Source organism: Cervus canadensis, chromosome 28, assembly GCF_019320065.1.
Source record: "Cervus canadensis isolate Bull #8, Minnesota chromosome 28, ASM1932006v1, whole genome shotgun sequence".
NCBI classification, from domain to species: domain Eukaryota; kingdom Metazoa; phylum Chordata; class Mammalia; order Artiodactyla; family Cervidae; genus Cervus; species Cervus canadensis.
In genome coordinates, this window is record NC_057413.1 from 3,237,781 (window position 1) to 3,258,476 (window position 20,696).

Sequence of the window (20,696 nt, forward strand, 5' to 3'; positions counted from 1 at the left end):
CACCTCTATGGTGTCGCCAAGTGGTGGGTCTATTTTCCTCATTTCTTCTAAATTTGCTACTTGACATTCTACAGTAAGTAAGAGCTCCTTCCTTCCCTTCCTTCCTTCCACACTTCCTTTCCTCCTTCTTTTCTTCCTTCCCTCCTTCCCCCTCTCCTTTCTTATTTCCTTCAGTGGAACATGCTTTGGTTCCATTATTTTTTTTTACACCTGGAGGAAGTGTTGAATGCGACAATTATAAGGTAGCTATTTGTCCTCAGAGAGTGAACACTCCACCTGCCCGTCAGGACCTTGTGTCCAATGCAAGAAAGACCAGCCTCTTGTCCCCAAGGCCTCTGGCTGTCACCTCTCCTCCTCTTAAAGTATTATCTGATTATTAAAAACTGTGTTCAATTAATTCATCTGTTCAGAGTGTCATTTTACCAGATGCATATTTTCGCCAACTGTGCTTTTTAACAATGTGATTTCATCAAGAGTTCAAACGCAGAGACAGCCCTGACCTGGAGGCGAGGCTGGCTGCAGATGTCATCCATCACTCTGTGAGCGCGCTGGAGGGTCACCTGGCCAGCAGCCCGCACGAGTGTCCTCTGCGCGTCTCCATCCTGGGGAGAGGCTCCAGGACGCTCTTTATGAGCACACTGTTGGATAGACTTCCTTTCCGCTTGTGGGTATAAAGAGGCTCCTGGTGATAAGCTTTTCGACGTCAACCCGTCTCGCCCTGACAAAACAGCAAATCCAGCCTCATGGGTTTCAACCAGTAAGTTCCTGATGATCGTGAATCATTTATTAACACAGAGTGGAAATGATCACACTGCAGGTCACCCTTGGAGTCAGCCAGATCGATGTGGGATTTGAATTCTGGCTCCCTTCCTGAACTTATTTGCTGTAAAAATATGGTCCAGTAATTTACTTCCTTAGGCTTCAGTTTCCCTATCTTTAAAATGGGTGTAAAAATATTGACCAGATGGGAGTTGTTGAGAAGAAAGTGCCGTGTTGTATTTAACAAGCTCACTGGGGGCGTGGAACCTTTACTGCCTCCTGGGCTGCTGTTTCCAGAGCGAGATCTTACCCTCCTCCCTCGGCGGGGATGTGGTCTGGGGGGGGGATGCTCTCAAGTGGCACAGCGTCTCAGTCTCCATTTCCTCCAAGTTCTTCAGCCCCTGTTTTCCTGGAGTCACTTCTCCCACGTGGGTCCAGTCACCGCACTGTCGGTCACTTCTTATGCTGGGCGATGGCCTTTGTTTCTAGGAGCCTCTGAAGCTGGTCTGCCTCTGGGAGGCTTGCTGCGTTCATGAACTTGGGATCTCCTCTGCACTCTTCTTCCCCCTCTCTACTTCCAGAGGCACGTTGGCCCCAAGACCTAATTTGGAGAGGGAAGCGGGAGACCCATTTTAGCCTCAAGGTTAAGCCATCTTCACGACTACAGGGATGTATTGTACAGCACAGGAAATATTGAGAATATTTTGTAATTACTGTAAATAGAGCATAAACCTTAAAAATCGTGTAAAAGTTAAATAAATTTTTTAAAAAGCACTACATGCAGAAAGAAGAGATTAAGCCATCTTCGCTACTCAAGTTTTTATTAGAGGTTTGCTCTGAGATGTCAAGCGTTTGTTCTGATGGACAAAGCTCTCCTCTGTCTCTCATCAGATCTGTGTTTCTGTGTGTGTTCTGCTCAGAACCTTGGGCCAAGGGAGGGGTGATCAGTGCCCCAAACCCCTGATACGTTACAGATAATCACTGATCGAAGTATTGTGTGTGTGTGTATTAAACACATAACCCTGGGTTAGCCTGGACCCCAAGCTTTCTTGAGGGAGACTAAAGAATTTGAATGAGCTTGAAGCAGACAAAGCTGGATTGTAGTTGATAAAGCTTTACTTCAAAATGTATAACTCATAGTTTGAGATTGATGTTAAGCTACTTTGTGATTGTCTCGTATGGGTTATGAGTTGAATCATGTTCTTCCCTAAAGATGTGTTAAAGTCTTAACCCCAGGACCTCAGAATGGGATCTTATTTATAGAGGTAATCAAGTTAAAGTGAGGTGGTTAGTGTGGGCCTTAATCTAATACTATCCCTACCTTTATAGAAGAGCAAATTTAAATACAGTGACCGACACACCCAGAAAGAAGACGGTTTGAAGACAGCCATGCGACGACGGAGTCAGGATTAGATGTTACATCTTTGAAACAAGAAATTCCCAAGATTTCTGGAAAAACCTCCTGAAGCTAGCACAGTCTCCCTCACAGACCCTCCCTCAGAAGGTATCACCCTGATGACACCGTGAGCTCATACTTACAGCCTCCAGGGTGCTGAGACACTCAATCTCTGTCTTTCAAGCCACCCAGTCAGTGGCACTTGGTTATGGCAGCCTTAGCAAACTACCCCGTAGGACCAGACGACTCTGCTCACGGTGGGGCGCGTCACTAGAGGGAGCGGAATCTGGGGCAGAATCAGTCTTGGAGCAGCAGGTGAGATGGGCCTTAGCCTGAGCAGAAGGAAGGGCTTCCCGCCTTCTCTGGGCCAGAGGTCCACTGGGCGGAGACGCTGAGGCCCGGGGAAGCCTGGCGTGGTTCCTCTCCTGGTGGAAGCCCATCAGCTGCTCTGACCGCGGGAACAGCTGGAGCCAGACAGAGTCCAGGACAGTAGCTGGCTGGGGCCATGGTTGTGTATTGTTTTGTGTGCCGTATTTCCCTTCCACCGCTCCTGATCCTAGGAAGGTGTCGCCAAGAGTTTACAGCTGTGTTGTGAGATACGATGCTCTACACCCAGGACGAAGGAGACAAGAGGTGAACAGTAGGTACCACGAGAGGCACAAGTGCTATCCTGGGGCCCTGGCAGGCCCCTGGATGGGGTTCGAGCAGGGAAGTTTGAGGGCCATGTCCCTGGCCCGTTGGAGGGCGGCCTTTTGGGAAATGCTCAGAAATATTTGGGGGAACTTTTTGAGGATGGGTAATTTACAGCCAGAAACCTTGCCACATTTGAAGTGAATATAACCGGTAGTGGTGGTTTAGTCACTTAGTTGCGTTCAACTCTTTGCGACCCTCTGGACTGTAGCCCACCAGGCTCCTCTGTCCATGGGACTCTCCAGGCAAGAATACTGGAGTGGGTTGCTGTTTCCTTCTCCAGGGGAACTTCCCGACCCAGGAATTGAACCTGGGTCTCCTGTATTGCAGGGAGTCTCTTGCACTGAAGGCGGATTATTTACTGACTGAGCCACCAGGGAAGCCCGTATATAACAGACATATTCAGTTGAATGAGGGCATGTCGCATGTCTTTGCTCAAATGATGTCCAAGGAGACTGCTTCCAGGCTTAAAATTCTATTATTCTAATTAAACCAAGTTGCCACCGAATAGTGACTAGATTCTGCAGGTGAAGGAGGGCCGCCTTTGGACCCTCAGGCAAGGCAGTTGGAGCCAGTCCAGGGTGGCTGCTCAGAAGCAGGAATTACTGGCCACTGTGAGGAGTGACAGCTGGCCGCACGTGCAGGAGGCCCAGTCTTCGCATCTAAGAAATCCTCGGGGGCTGGTGGTGGTGGGGAGCCGGGTGATTTCTAAGATTCTTTCCAGCACTATAATTCCACGATTCTGGGAGGACAGAACTAGTAGATATCAGACCAACAATCTGAAGCTATTCAATTTGAGGACAAACCACCCAAAACAGTAAGAGCCCAAAAGAGCATAAACACCCATGGGTAAAGTCAGAGAGCCTTGGGACTTCCCTGGAGGCTCAGTGGGTAAGAACCTGCCTGCTGGTGCAGAGGACGGTGGGGGGGGTACAATCCTCGGTCCAGGGCCCCCCACACGCCACAGAGTGACTAAGCCCGTGTACCACAACTCCTGAGCCCCAGTGCTGCAACTACTGAAGTCCGTGCGCTTAGATCCTGCTGTCTTCTCTGGCAACAGGAGAAGCCACCACCTTGGGAAGCCCAAACACTGCAGAGAAGAGGGTCCCTGCTCACACCAACCAGAGAAAGCCTGTGTGCGGTGACGGAGACCCAGCACAGCCAGAAATAACTAAATAATAAAATAAAAAGTTATTTAAAAATATTTTCTGTTAAAAAAAATCACAGAGCCTTTACAGAGCATCTTCTATAAGACAGCCCTCTAAGTGTAACAGGGGAGCAAAACGGACTTGGTTTCCAACCACAGGCCTCTGAGGGTTTAGAAAGACCCAGGGAAACACACTGAGGAATAATTCCGAACTGTGAAAGGAGCTCACGCTCTCCTGGTATGGGAAAGGGGCGGTCACAGAAGGAACCTTCTCTACGCTGGGGAATTGTATCGGTCCCCTAGGGCTGCGGTAACAAACTACCACAAGCTTGGTGGCTTAAAAGGACAGACGTCTGTTGTCTCATGTTCTGGAAGCTAGAGGCCTAACGCCACAGTGTCGCAGGGACGTGCTCCCTCTAAGGGTTTAGAGAGGGTCCTTCCACGAGTTCTCCTGGCTCCCCGGAGCTGCTGCATCGTTGGCCGTCCTTGGATGGTAGTTCCCTCCGACCTCCACCTCTGTCTTCCCGTGGTGGTCCTCCCTATGTCATCAAATCTCTCTCTTTTTATAAGGACACTCGCCATTAGATTTAGCACTCACCCTAATCCATCAGAAGGGCTTCTCTTGGTGGCTCAGATGGCAAAGAACCCACCTGCAGTACAGGAGACCTGGGTTCGATCCTTGGATCGGGAAGATCCCCTGGAGAAGGGAAAGGCTACCCACTCCAGTGTTCTGGCCTGCAGAATGCCGTGGACAGAGGAGCCTGGCGGGCTACAGTCCATGGGGTCGCAAAGAGTCGGACATGACTGAGTGACTAACACTGACCCAGCACGACCTCATCTTATCTTGATTATGTCTGCAAAGGCCGAATTTCCACATCCACGGGTATCTGGGTTTGGACTTAAACAAACCCTTTCTTGAGACACTTCAGCGATCAAGGATGTTTTCTCTGAGGAGTTGATACTTAGGTTGAGACCTGAAAGAGAGACAGGGACAGCTGGGCAAAGAACCAGGATGAAAAATAGAACTTGAGGCAGGAAAGAGCTTGTGTGTGCGAGTCTCAGTGAAGCCAGTCAGGGAAGGTGGGGTGAAGCGAGGAGACAGCGGTACAAGGTGAGCTTGGACAGAGGTCGTGGCCGTGTCGGCCACCTTGAGGAGTTTGGATTTTATTCCGGACGTCCTGGGAAGCCGTTGCAGGGTTTCAAAGGAGGGGAGTGTCCCAGGAGGGTCTGTGCATCGTGGAGTGAAAGGGGCCAGGAGGAGTGAGGAGTCTGTGCAGGCAGCTCTCAAGGTGGCAGGTGAGATGAGATGGAAAGACATGGATGCATTCTTGAGACTTTAGGAGAGCGAATCAACAGGATGGATCTGGATCGATTGATTTCTGATATAGGTCCTTGTCCAGAGGCACAAAGTGAGATTTTAGTGACTTGCACATAGGTTAAGCTAGGCCATCACTTAACTTATAAAAATTAAGTAGTAGCCACATTAGAGCTTGAGCCCAGTGCCTTTTACTTGGTGTTGACAACAGGTGGTCGTAGGCCATCTCAGATGGTTTGACCTGAGATAATCTTTGTGTATATTCGGCGCAGTATTTGAATAGCAGGGATAGGTCACGTGACAACCTAGAGCTCCAATTGCTCTTGCAAAGTCAGGGAAGCTGGCAGCCAAGGGGCTTGCAGACTTGCCTGGCCCAATGAGCTGGAATTGAACACAGCATGCCCTTCAGACAGGCTGCTCTCGGGTCCCCCAGTCTGCTACTGGGTTCGGAGGTACAGCCAACGTTGTTGTTGTTATTTAGCCGCTGAGCTACATCCAACCCTTTTGTGATTCCATGCCCTATAGCCCACCAGACTCCTCCATCCATGGGATTCTCCAGGTAAGAGCACTGGAGTGGGTTGTCATTGCCTTCTCCAGCGGATCTTCCCGACCCAGGGACTGAACCTGTGTCTCTTGCACTAGAGGCAGATTCTTTCCTGCTGAGCCAGCAGGGAAGCCCGTACATCTCACGTCCTTCTCTTATTCCCTCTCTGGCCCCTATGGGGCTGGAGTTTGCTCCTCTGCTGATTGTAATAAACAGAGTGGTTTTGCTTCATGTGGCCCCTTGTGAGCTTGTAGGGCAGTAGGTGGGTGGGTGATAGAGTATTTGGGATTCAGGCTCAACGTCTTTCTGTCTAGAGATGTTGTAAACTTGATGAGAAGTATGACAAATCCAGAAAGTGGTCTGACTGATTCCCACATGAAGATTCAAGGACTGAATCTGATGACTCTCTTGCTTCTCCAGATTTTAGTCCTTCCCCCAGTACTATCTGGAATTGGTCATGACAGCCTTTCCAATCACAAAGGACAGTAGGCACATCATCTTCTGTTTAAGCAAGCAGGCAAGTGTATAATATATTTTGAGGGGATTTTCACAAACATAATGAAATCTTAAAAGAGAAAGCTTGCATTCAACTCCAGTTTTCAAGGAGATTAATCTTCATAGAACACCTTTTTTCCCCGAGTATTATTGGAAAGAAGGCATTTCGGTAATTATGAGTGCCTTAGAAAATTAACTTGGATATCTCCCCCATGAACTGATTACTAAATTATGAAACCACGAGGGACTGCACATTGCTTAAAACTTCAGCATGGAAACAAATGGCTTCTTAGCAAAGGCTGCCCGAGGTCTAATATTTATTTCTTTGGAAATATGTCTAAAGCTGACATGAGATGACCTCTTGCCAGGTCTTTTACAAGCGTGCTGGCTGCATAGATAAGCGGGCTTTTGCTCACAGGTGAGCAGCTAAAAGGGAATTCTTGTTTCTGCTCATGAAGAAGTAACAACCAGCTCCAGGAGAGTCACAGAAAGGAAATCAGTGTTTCCACTTACATGGCCTCCAAACAACAATAAAATATTTATTAGCCGCCAAATAAAAGGGCAGATTATTCTTTAGATTCTGAGAACTTCACTGAGCTTTCCTCCCTGCATCCTTTGGCCTAATTGTTTAGCGTCTTGTCACAAAACAGGATAAAATGTACCGGATACATACGACAGGTTGTTCCTAGTTCGAATATGCCTTGAATTGAGCCTGCAGTTGAGGTGACATTTATAGTCTCCATTAAATGATGGCAAAAGTTGGAAGAAGTTGGAGGGTGGTTTTGATTAACGCATGTGTCTCAGTTTGGTTAGAAGCACAACTCCTTCCTAATATTTATGTTGGAAGACAGGATCCATCTGGTTGGTGTCACTTATGTTTCTCAAGGAATGATGCGGACAGAAGGTGGAGGTGGTATGACTTGCCCAGTGGTTTATCTAAGTGTCTTTCATTATTTAGAAGCTGATGAGTTGTTGACGATTCTGTTTTCAGCCTGAGTTGGTTGTAAGGAAAGGTTTTTCCTCCCTCCTTCCCTCTTTCCTTCCTCCCGTGTTCTCGCCCTCTTCCTCCCCTTGCCTCCTTCCTTCCTTTAATATAATGCTTGAGTTTTATTATAGTAAATACACACATAAATGAACGAATAAATACCAGCTTCCGGGAAGACTCCCTGTAACCTAGAACGTTGTCTTTAGTAATATGTCATGAAATTCGGCAGCCAAGAATAAGTATAATGGAGTTGACCAATCAGTGAAGGCACCACCTTGGGTTAGGCAGGGAAGAGAACGTTCTCGGACTTGTCAGCGAAAAGTCAGTGTTTGCTTGGCATTCAAATCAAAAGACCCACTTTGAGTGGCCAGAGATCGCCTCTCCTGTCTGAGTCCAGGCACTTAACCTGGCACGTTTCACTGGTCTTTCCCAACCATCACCACCCCATCTGCCCTCTGGAGGGCCAAAGAGATGATTTTGCATCATCTACGCACCCCCGCCCCAGCCAGTGACAGAAAGCTGCTTGCACCCTAGGCGAGCTGCTAAGGCAGTGGGCAGTGTGGGTTTCCTGGGTCTTGGGTTCTCCATCACATCACAGTGAATTTAACTGAATAAGAGAGATGGTCTGTTTTCTCTTGGATCCTGCCCACCGGTCACAGAATGGCCTTTGAAATGCTGTCCTCAAGCCATCCAACATACCTTCAGAGCAGATTGGGGGTGGTGAGTGCCGTGAGCCTTGTTCTTTTCCAGAGCTGAAGACAGATCGTGTTTGCCTCCACTTGGCAGCGTAGGTGTATGAATGTGCTGGACTCTTAAGTGATGTTTGGGGATGGTGGGGAAGCCTGGTAAATGAGACTCGAGTTCACTCTCGTCTCTATTAATCAAAAGTAGACATGTATGCCTGCTGGCCTGAAAGCATGGACATCAGACTCGGGCCCCACTACTGAGCATTTGCTCAGAGGCCATTATGAAATAATTGGAAAATGAGTGCACATCCCCTAGTCTAGGGAAAAAAGACTGCTCAGACAACTTGTATTTATTGCACTCTTTTTTTTTTTTTTTTTGAACTTCACGTACTGCCCAGAAAGTTTGATGTATAGGAAAATGATGCTCTTTTCTTTCCTCCTTTTGGTGATGCTAAAGACTGACGTTTTACATTTTTTAAACTGTTTTCTGAATGCCAGCAAAAATTAGCCATTAACAAGAGAAAGGGTGTAATTTAGATGATACAAAGTGTTTAATTCAGAAGAGAGAAAGCTCACAATAAGCCCTTGGAGTTGGAAAGACTTCTTCTTCTCCAGATATTTTCTCCTCTCTTGCCACTCACTGGAAAAGATGCTTATCCTTTGGGCCCCAAAGTCATCCTGGGCACATTACACCCTTCCACTTGCCGCATTTTGTAATGAGTGTAAGTAGGGTGATTGGACATTCTGATTTGTCCAGCACAGTCCTGATTTCTGTCTGCTATTTCAGAATAATTACAAATGGTTCCTCCTTTTACGTCCCAAAGTCCGAGTTTAGATTATAAATATCACTGAAATATAAGCTGAGGACCACATAACCCAGGGTTTTTCTGCCATTGCAGTCAAATAAACTCAATCTAGTAACTAAAAGTGATTTAAAATGTTTCTTGTGTCTCAGGGGGAACATGGAAGACTATCCAAATTGCAATCTACCAGGACACTCTTTGGAAGTCACTCCCCTCTCTTCCCTAGGTGCCCCCAGGACAGTGGCTGCTCCAAAAAATTGCAAACAAAACAGCCCTAACTTTCCTAACACAAACGCGCAGCTTTTATCTTATCTCTCTCGTTTCTCTCTCCCTCTCTGTCTGTGTGGTTTTCCTTTTCTTCCTCGATTCCCTTAATTCTGCTTCATGAAGCTGCCGAAGGCAATCTGGCAAAGGGAGAACTCCCTTTCCAGAGTCAGGTGGGGTAAGATTCTGAACTGGCCAGAGCCATTGTGAGCAGCTGGAAGCGAGAGGAGGGAGGGCTGAGAAGTCTTATTGGTGATTAGTCTTATTGGTGATTGGTCACCTCCGTCAGAAGTTCTCTGAGAGCCAGGGTGAGTTCTGTATCAGTGCTTGGCACAGAGAGCTACTCAAGATGTATTTGATTTATTGAAGTAGATCAAGGAGGACTTTTGCCTGGCTTTGAAGGAAGAGCAATATTTGAGTGAAGGTAGAGGCAGTAGGAGGAATTCCAGGGGAATAAGAATTAGGGTGTGTGGAGTTGTGGGTTCATGTGTCATGTGGTGAGATGTGACGAGACTGGGGAGATGGCACTGGATGCTCATGGGTGGTAAAGCGGAGACGTCTATGGGCTCAGACAGCTCCGGAAGTGCTCTGCAAGTCTTGGGGAGAGCTGTGCTGCAGAGAGCCAGGTTAGGCTCACGAGCTAGGGCAAGACGTGGTGGAAACCCCAGTTTCTTTTGGGGGTAGTTACTATGTTTGTCCCTTGGACAACAAGGAGGTCAAACCAGTCAAGCCTAAAGGAAACCAACCCTGAATATTCATTGGAAGGACTGTTGCTGAAGCTGAAGCTCCAATACTTTGGCCACCTGATGGGAAGAACCGACTCATTGGGAAAGACCCTGATGCTGGGAAAGATTGAAGGCAGGAGGAGAAGGGGACAACAGAGGATGAGATGGATGGATGGCATCACCGACTCAACGGAGATGAATCTGAGCAAACTCCAGGGGATTGTGGAGGACAGAGGACCCTGGCATGTTGCAGTCCATGGGGTCGCAAAGAGTTGGACACAACTTAGTGACTGAACAACAGCAGTTACTGTGCTTGGTACATTGGATTCCATTGTAATGGGTACAGAGCATATAGCACGTAGAAGGGACTCAGTAAATGATGGTTAACAGCATCACCATCATCCTCATTGTTACCATCATCATCACATAATAATTTTGATTATTGGGAAAGTCTTGAGGTGGAGAGACATGCTTGTGGATTAAGAGAGGTGTTGTGGAAGGAAATGGGGGAGCTTCTCTGGGAAGAAAGGAGGCTCCACGCATAAGGGCAGAGTAGTAGCAGAAGGAGGAGATGCTTTCCTCAGAGTCCCTTGGGTAAAGTTAGGAGGGAAGCTTATTTATGCTCAATGTTAACGACATCCTCATATTCAAAGTGCCAACCATTGAAGAGATTGTGTCGCGAGGGAATTGAGAACCTGGTGTCGGAAGAGACGAGCGGAATCTGGATGATCACCTGCCTCAGATGTTGCTGTGTTGTTGTTCAATTGCTCAGTTGTGTTCAACTCTTTGCAACCCCAGGGCAGCATGCCAGGCTTCCCCGCCCTCCACCACCTCCTGGAGTTTGCTCAGACTCATGTCCGTTGAGTCCATGATGCCATCCAACCATGTCATCGTCTGTCGCCCCTTCTTCTCCTGCCCCCAGTCTTTTCCAGCATCAGGCTCTTTGCATCACATGGCCAAAGTATTGGTGCTTCTGCTTCAGCTTCATCTTCACTCCTTCCAATGGTGGGAATGTTACAGGGGCTTTAATAAACATGTGGAAGAGAGGAGTCATTTCCTTTGAGATCCCTTCCTGCTGCAAGATTGAGGGTTTGTATACCTTTGAAGCATGGGCCAAGTTAGTAACAAATAAAATGGCACAGAAAGGGCGTGGTCTACACCAGCGTTTCTCAATTGTGGGCCCTTTTACCCCTGGGGGACACTTGGAAATGGCTGGAGACATTTTGGATCATTAAAACTCAGGGGAAGGTACCATTGGCATCCAGTGAGTAAAGGTCAAGGATGCTGTTAAACACTAGAATGCACAGGACAGCCTCCCTCCAACAAAGGATTGTCTGGCCCTAATTTCACTATTGGCAAGGCTGAGGAACCCTGGCCTGTAGTTGAACTTCTGCTGAATGGATAAACGCTGCTCACATTCTCCAGGTAGTACTCTCCGAAGCGATGAGCCAGAAATGCTGCCAAATACGCCCTTTCTGTTGTGGTTTTCACACACATCTCAAAGGTTCTTCTTTTCTCTTCAAAGCTTCTTTGAAGTCAGTGAAACTGGTTAAGAAATGCAGTGGGTGATAAGGACAAACGCTCTGTAAGAACTTGTTTGAAACCTAATTCTGGCTGCCATCCAGGAGGCTTTGTGGAGTGCAGTCTTGTATTCATCATGCTTTCTGGAGGGTAAATGACTTCCTTGAAGGCTGAAGATGAATAAAGAAGGTTCAGGTTTCACAGATTTTTTTTTTCTTGGTTACCTGGTCAACTCTTCATTTTGTACATGGCTCACAAATGTCTGTGGCGACCGTAGGTCCGGATTTGCCAGAAACAGTCACGGTTTGCCCGTAATGTACTGGGGTGATTATTAATAGTACCCTTTTTTTTAATCAACAAAAGTGTCCTGGTTTAGATAATAAATTATAGGGCCAACTTAATATTAGTTGACCAGTGGGTATTTTAACCATGCATCCACACCATTTTAAATAATACGCATTACTCAACTTTAGCGCTACCAGTTTAAAAATAACTCCTCTATAATGGCTAGTTTGATTCATCACCATTATCATGATAGCTACTTTGAATAACTTGTCTCAAATAGGGATGACCTCTGTCCTTCAAGCCATGTTCCGGCCCACTTCCTGTTGTGATCACTACCTACACTGATGACTTGCTTGGGCAGACCATGGACCCGGAATCAGTGACCACTGGGAAAGGTAAGTAACTTGCAGAGGGCCAGCTGACCTTGCTCTGATCAATCCAGGAACACATTTCTATAAGACTCACAGTCCTTCTCTAGCCTGTTAAGCAAATCCTTTCTAAATCATGACCCCTCTGCACTATTTTTAAATCCCTTTTTGTCTTTTATGTCCACTTCTCAGCTCCATTTTCTAAACCACTGGTTTTTGCTCAACTCTGATTTCCAAAGAGCTGATTCTGAAATGCGGATTCATCGGTTTCCTGAAGAAGGTAAAAATGATAGATTTGATCAGGCAAATCTATGTTTTACAAATACAGTGTACAGAGTCTCAGCACTGAATACTTAAACAGAGAATAATTTCTGTTCCATGAAGTTTTCTGGCCATAAAGACCACAAACTCCCTTCTACTTGTCTAAGATTATATTTTTCCTGCATTGTTTTGTCCTATATTGTACTTCCCTCAGCTCTTTGGGGGAGAGAAATGTTTGTTCAGCAGGTGCTATGTATGGTAAATTGCCAAATGCATTCACATTGCTGTATAAATAATGAACATTTCTGCATTCACAGACACTTTGATAGCAACAGTGATAATATATCTCCCTTATTTTAGCAAAAAAAAAAACAACCCAAAAACCATGTAGGTAAGAGTTTTACCTTGCTTCAGCAGATAAGACACATCAGGCTGGCACATGACCTTATTTTTCTTTGTCAAAACTGTAGTGGAGCAGTCCATGAAACTGTTATCGAAAGGTGTGGGGTCCGCCTGCTCACCGCTCAAAAACCAATAAGCAGACCCAGCTGGTCGAAAGGAAAGTTTGCTGTATTTCAGGTGCCGGCAACTGGGGTGGGGGACGTCTGTCCGAAGGCTGACTCCCCCCACACTGGCCACCAAAGGGGCAAGAACTTTTATACATAGAGTGGGGGGGTACCTGCAGAAACAACACAGTCATCTCTGTCGGTCATCTTGAAATTGGTCGTTGGTGGTCTGACCAGAGTCATCTTGGTTGTTTTAGGTTCAGTTAATCTTCAGTTCCAGGGTCCGTTTGTTCCGTTTCTTCGAGGCCCGTTCTCAGAATTGTAGCAGCTCATGTCCGGCTACAGTCTGGTCACTGTGTACTTAACTTCTCCATCTGATGTTTTAGTATCTATATGACAGATCATAGGATACGGCTCAGACGATTACCTAGAGCCCCTGAGAAGGAACTAAATGTCCTTGTTTATGCTTAATGACTACAGTATTATTATTTGGTCTCCTTTGACTGTTTTCCCTTGTTCCTGCATTTCTCATTTCTCTGATTAAGCTTATTCTCCAACTAAAGCTTTCCACGGACAAAGAGGCAAAGGACACTGAGGGGGCCAGGACCACAGGGTCCTACTCTTTTTCAAGATTGCCCCTAAAATACGCCAATTGCTTAGAATGCAAAAACCATGAAGTTCACCGGGCTCCATCTGAGCACCACCCATGCCCCTTCCCAGTTGACGCCCCACTGTGGGACTCCCAGGTTAAGTTATGGGGGGCTTCTTCCCCCGTGCCTTCTCCCTGCCCTTCCAGCATAACACAGGACAACACCTGTGTGCTCAGAAGCAGGGACTCGGGGATCTGTCAGGAAACCAGAGCTCTGGCTGTGTGACCGCCAGCAAGTCAGCTAATCTCTGTGGGGCTCGAATGCTTCGCTGTTGTTGTATAGTCGCTCAGTCGTGTCTGACTCTTTTTGATTGCATGGACTGTAGCCCGCCAGGCTCCTCTGTCCATGGGATTCTCCAGGCAAGAATACTGGAGTGGGTTGCCATTCCCGCCTTCAGGGGATCTTCCTGACCCAGGGATTGAACTCAGATATCCTGCATTGGCAGGCAGATTCTTCACCACTGAGTCACCTGGGAAGCCCTCATATGCTTTAGGGGAATAAAAAGAAGCTCATCTGATAGGGCCATCATGGCAGTTAAATGAAGTGTATGTATATGTCTCAAGCACCTGGAACAGAGTAACACAGAATAAGGCAGCGATTCTTCTTGTTCTCCTTTTCTGCCTCCTTCTTCTTTTTTGTTGTTGTTGTCTGAGGTTTATTGAACATATTACAGCACAGCAGAAAGACTCAAATGGCTCCACGCGGTGTTTTGAGATTCATCCCACCTGTAGGCCGACTGACTGCAGGTTGGACAGACTGCCCAAGTCCAGGGGCTTCAGCGTTAGTGCCGGGACCTGTGTCAGTGGTTTCCTGATCCCAGGCTGGGACCTCAGGCTCGTGATCATCTCTTCCCTGTCCCGCCCCTCCTGCAGCTCAATGGAGACCCCTCTCACTGGGCTCTCTGAACCTGCCTCATCAGAGGTGGGCTGTAGCAGCAGAGCTTCTTGGTGGAAATAATGGTGATCTCCTTGCACACACGCTTGTCGGTGTGGAAGTCGTCGCTCAGGTGCGGGCAGTGCTTCTCAGTGATAACCCGGGCCGACTTCTTCACAGTTTTGGTGGGAACACAGCCGGTGTAGGCGGGTCCCTGGTACAAGAGCAAGGCAGCCATTCTCCCCTGTACACATTCCCGCATCCCTGTCATGATACATCTCCGAGTCAACAGTCATCATCTGTTCCCATGTCCATCCTCCCAAGAGATGGTGAGCAACCTAAGGGCAGGGGCCAGGCTTCTTCATCTCTATAGCTCCACAGTTGGCTTAGAAGATAGTAGGCATTCAGTACCTGTTTTCTGAATCAATCAACTAGGGGAAGAACTTGACAGCTTCCAAGGGTAGCAGTTTATTGTCACCTTCTCTTCCTACCTAAAAAAAAAAAAAATTCCTAACCGGGAAGTGCTGTGGCTCCCCCTAAGTTTGAGCACAGGGCTTGCGTTGGCCTTGGGAGGACGGTCCCTCTGTCCCCACAGCCCCAGAGGAGATCGGCGGCGGCCCCTCTGGTGCGGAGGCTGTTGGGCTCTGCCCAGGTCACTGTACCGGGCTAGGCCTCCAGCCCCTGTCGTCTGCAGATGGCGCACGGCTACAGCCTCTTCTGGAGACTTCCCTCCACTGAAAGGAGCCCCTTGTCCACAGATGAAGGGGCATTATGTCCACCGCCCCTGCCAGCTAACCTGCTGCTGCCGGGGACTCACTGATGGTTGTTGATGTTGTTCAGTTGCGAAGTCATATCTGACTCTTAGCCTGCCAGGCTTCCCTGTCCTCCACTATCTCCTGGAGTTTGCTCAAATTCATGTCAGTGATGCTATCTAACCATCTCATTCTCTGATGCCCTCTTCTCCTCCTGCCCTCAGTCTTTTCCAGCATCAGGATCTTTTCCAGTGAGTGGGCTCTTTGCAGCCGGTAGCCCAAGTGTTTCAGCAACAGTCCTTCCGGTGAATATTCAGGGTTGGTTTTCTTTAGCATTGGCTGGTTTGATCTCCTTGCTGTCCAAGGGACTCTCAAGATATAGGGATGGAGAAGCATGGCACCTTTGGGATCATAATTATGTGAAAACAAAGTCTGATTGATGGCATTGTAGCTCTGGTCAGTTATGAGAGTGTCAGTGAGGGGGTTGTATGGCTCAGTCTCCAATCAATGCACACATAACAGGACAAAATCAAAGCCTTTCTGCAGAGTTTTTATTTTTCTTTTTTAAATTTATTTTTTCCATGAAGCATGTGAGATCTTAGTTCCCCAGACAGGCTCTTAGTTCCCCAACCCAAACTGCCTGCTTTGGAAGCACAGAGTCTTAACCACTGGACCACCAGGGAAGACCCCAGGGCTTTTCTTATGAGGGGCCTGTCCAGTGAGAGTCTTCAGACCCGTTGCAACTTTTGGCAGGTTCCCACTGCTTTTTTATACTTTGCTCACATTTGTAAAAGATAGGTCATACTTTAGTATTTCAGATTTGTAGGCTATTACACTTATCAAAATTTACCAGTTTATGGCAAAGAATCAAAATGAGTTTCCTGTGAATGTATAATAATTCTTGACATTTGATAGGGAAAAGCTTATTATCAAAAAGTAGTCTTAAAGACATAATTCCACAATGCCAAAATGTTCTAATTGCCTCACTGATAGAAGTACAGGTTAACTTATTTGTGGTAACTAGCTATTTTCCAGAATGCTTAAGATAAAACATTCTGATAGTATAGAGAAGACAGAACTGATCTTCCAAAGACTATATTCAAGTCTAACAAAATTAAACTGAATATATTTTCCCTGTGACAATATCAAGATTTTGTCATGCTTCAAGTTGGAAATTATGAATATTTGTTAACTTAGCATTAGAGATATGTAGAGAAAAAAACCCCTAATAATAGAGATTGTTCACTTATTACAACATAGAGCTTGGAGGCAATGAGTAAGTTGACTTGGTTTGCTTGTTGGCCAGAAGATTTCCAGAAACGGGTCCTGTGACTGCACACATCATCTTTACTCACAAAAAGGTCCGTGTGGGTGGTGTTGGAAATGATATTAAAGATCATTTATTCCAATTCACTTATTTTATTTTGCAGAGGAAAAAACTGAGGACTGGGAAAGGGAGTGGTCACAATTGCAGTTGGCCTTTAACAGAGTTTGAACTTCAAGGGTGTGAGTCAACTTCTAGGTGAATTTTTTTTCAATAGTAAATATTGCGATACCCATGCGATCTGCTGTTGGTAGATTCTGTGAGTGCTGAGCTGTGGATACCAGGGCCTTCTAAAAGTTGCATGCAGAGTTTTGACAGCATGAGGGGTCAGTGCCTCTAAGCTCGGCATTGCTCAAAGGTCAACTGTATGCATTTAAAAAACGTGCAGCAGCCCCTTTCACTGTGTCCTTGAGCTGGAAATGCTGCCACGGCCCCTTGCCATCAGTCATCTTGCCCTGGTCAGCCTGAGAACGATCTCGAGTGGACAGCAGGGTACGGGGGCAGTGAGGGGCATGTTTTTGCCCATCTCTGCAGTTGGAGGAAACAGTTGTTCTGCAGTCATGGCCAAAGAGAGGGGAAGTGGGCTGTGACTTGACCTGCTAGTGGGGAGCCCCCTCCCCCTGCACCCCTGCACCCCAAGCTGGTTCTGGATATTCTCAGGCCACCTGTGGCTGGTGGTGTTTCCATAAGCCCATACAAGGCTGAAGTGGCCTGGAGCGTAGGGAGAGGTTTGTGTGTGGGTCATGATCAAATTATTTTGGAACACTCAGAACATTCAGGGAACATTGAACGAGCTGGGCGAGGTAAGATAAAACTGAAGGCCAGTGTGTTCTGTGTGCAGACTGGATCCTAAACTTGCTCCCCCCGCCCCCCATTTGCTTTTGCTATTGGTGGAGCTGCTGACGGAAGTGCATCTATCAGGAGGTCTGAGATGCTGCAGAGAAGCAGTCCCCAACAGTTTTGGCACAAGGGACTGGTTTTGTGGAAGACAACTTTGCCATGGACTGGGGAGGGGGTGCGGATGGTTGGGGGTGATCCAAGCACATTACATGTATTGTGCACTTTATTTCTACTATTATTGCATCAGCTGCACCTCAGATCATCAGGTATTAGATCGCAGAGGTTGGGGACCCCTGCCACAGAGGGCTGTTCTTACAGGCAACACTTTGTCACAGGGGAGCTGAAAGGAAGGGCAAAAGAGTAACCGATAAATAAATAACCCCCAAGCAAAGACACAAACTCCCCCGTCACCACTGCTTGAAATGGCCTCATTTTTAAAAACAACAAACACAGATGTGAAAAAATAAAATAAACTCTCTCTGTGCCATTTTTCTCTCAGGAGTTCTAAGCAGCTGGAGGAGATGGAAAATAGATTGTGTTGGTAACAAAACAATTGCCCATGACATTTTCAGGAGGAATGGAATATTAGCTGAGAAATGATACAGACGGTGGTGAGAAAACAGTGCTTAACGTCTTACGTTTACTTCATAAACTTATTTTTAATACCAGCAGAATGCTCAGTTGATTTAGTTGTGTCTGACTCTTTGTGACTCCCATGGACTATAGCCCGTCAGGCTCCTCTGTCCATGGGGATTTCTTGGCAAGAACACTGGAGTGGGTTGTCATGCCCTCCTCCAGGGGATCTTCCCGACCCAAGGATCGAACTTGCACCTTCTGCATTGCAGGTGGATCCTTTACTGCTGAGCCACTGGGGAAGCCTGATACCAGCAGGCAGAGATTTAACAAAAGTGACTCTGTGCCCTTCCTAGGCCCTGAAGTCACATTGTTTGGGCTTTACGGTGATTGGCGATCAGGACGGTCACTGTTGTCACTGTGGGTATTTGGACGGGGGGCGGGTGGCCCACGGATCTGTGGGCCTTTTCCCCGGGTCTACAGGGAGCTGCTCCACCACCAGGTTCATAACTAAGGTCAGGTCAAGGGCTTCCCTCTGGGCATGAGCCTCCTGTCTCTGCAAGTAATTACCCAACGTGTGATCCTTTAGAGAATCTTTAAAGCGACTGCTTTGATGCTGCAACATTGGCGTTATGACCATATATTGATGGAGGGAAAAGAACTGTAGAATTTCGGCTTTCCAGAAGTCAGTCATGGAACTGGTACCAAGGTCGAGATGCCAAATGTGTAGCTTTGACCTCTGCTTGTTAGGTTAGCGGCGGTTCTAAACCCCCCCTCCCTCTCTTGGTTGTGTACGCACGATGGCGGTAACACGCATTGCCGTGTATCCTTCTGGATTTTGCTGAATCCCCACAGAATGTTGCAGAGAAGCAAAGCAAATGACATCACATTTTTATGGCCTTCATAAAATATGTTGTATAAGCATGTGAGTAATGAATCAGTCTTTTTAAGATCTCAAAACTTGTCCTTTTACAAAGAAAATATGGCTTATCTAATTTTGAAAAAAGGATTGAATTTCTAAAAAGAGACTTCAAGCTTCCAGATTGTCACTCCATAAGTAATTTTAACAAAATAGAAAGCATGTGTCATTAAAGAATAAGAACAAGTAAAAATTATTTCATGCAAAATTTGCATGAGAATTTATTAATTTTCAGAATGTTCTTATTATTATGATATTGACAATTTCATTCATATCATCGTTTGTCTACCTTTGACTTCGAAATAACAGTTGTCGTGTGGCTAGCCAGCGTGTTCATAGCACCCTTCTCCCCGGTGCGCTCTGAAGAGATGGGCGCGCCCGTCAATCATGTTTCTTTACCTACAGCTGCATCCCCTCCTCCTCAGGTCAACAGAAAAATCTAACAGCATTAACTGTAAAACTGCAACTCAGAAGCACCACAAAACTGCAGAATCTAAATGCATTTTATATGGGATTAAATGTTTTGTGGTCTTTATTACAAAACACAGTACATGTTTATTGTATAATCTCAGGACAGCATATAATGAAGGAAAATGATTTCCTGCTACAGAAAAACATCTACAAAGAAAACACGATTAATGGTTTGGAGACTCTCAGATACATATTATATACTATGTAATAGCATATAGCATAAAATATAATATGCAACATATAAAATATATAATATACTATACATTATCTACCATATAGCATATACATTATTTATCATATAACATATTATACATTATCTATCTATCTAAATCTTTTTTCCAGTGGGATCATCCTGTTCAGTTCAGTTCAGTCTCTCAGTCATGTCCGACTCTTTGTGACCCCATGGACCTCAGCACACCAGGCTTCCCTGTCTATCATCAACTCCCGGAACTTGTTCAAACTCATGTCCATCAAGTCAGTGATGCCAACCAACCATCTCATCCTCTGTCATCCCCTTCTCCCGCCTTCACAGTCTCTCCCAGCATCAGAGTCTTTTCAAATGAGTCAGCTCTTTGCATCAGGTGGCCAAAGTATTGGAGCTTCAGCTTCAGCATCTGTCCTTCCAATGAATATTCAGGACTGATTTCCTTTAGGATGGACCAGTTGGGTCTCCTTGCAGTCCAAGGGACTCTCAACAGACTTCTCCAAAAGTAACCTACTTTTAAAACTTGAAAACAGCATGAACCATTCTATCAATACATACAGAACTACCACATCCTTTGAATCACCTCCAAGCACAGCAGTTTGGCGGCAGGCGGGGGCCAGCTACGGCAGGGCCTGGTAGTAAGTCTGGATTCTGCTTTAAGAACAATGAGAAGCCAGTGGAGGAATTTAATCAGAGGAGGCACATGATCAGATCTACATTCCTAAAGCGGAGGGCCACCGTGTGAAGAATGCGTGGACAGAAGACAAGAAGGAATTTGGGGAATGAACGGGGCTCCAGCTGTTTCCACAGCTTAGACCAGGTGTTTCTTGCTGATTTGAAATGCAAAAATACCTATCTGAATTCAAGTTCTCTGAGGCTTTGAGTGTTGTTTGGTTTATTTTTTGGAGACTACATTGTACATTTTACTTGTTTTTTTTTTCTTCTATTCAGGTGTTCATTTTTTCTCTTCTTTAGTACAGAGAGATTTATGTATATTGACTTAAACTCTGTCATCTAGGTGACATTTTCTCCTCTGTCATTTGTTTATTCAATTTGTTTATAATATGTTATGAAAATATTTTTTCATGCATTTATTTCTCTAATTTTTGAGATGAGCAATACATTGACAGAATTCAAAAATTAAAAACAAAACGAAGTTGTACAGTGGAAAATCTTTCTCGCAGTCCTGTTGTCCCCTGTTCAGAACCCATGCTCCTCAGTTGTGACAGATACTATTATCAGTGCCTTATGTATTTTTCCGGAGTTTATTTTTGTGTATAGAAATGAATGGGATTCCTGGGTGATACAGTGATAAAAAATCCACCTGATAATGCAGGAG

General features: G+C 46.1%; 1 pseudogene; it reads right to left on the minus strand.

Annotated features, from left to right (window-relative positions):
* Window positions 1-14,087: 14,087 nt before the first annotated feature.
* LOC122429975 lies at window positions 14,088-14,511 on the minus strand (annotated as a pseudogene).
* Between the last annotated feature and the right edge of the window lie 6,185 nt (window positions 14,512-20,696).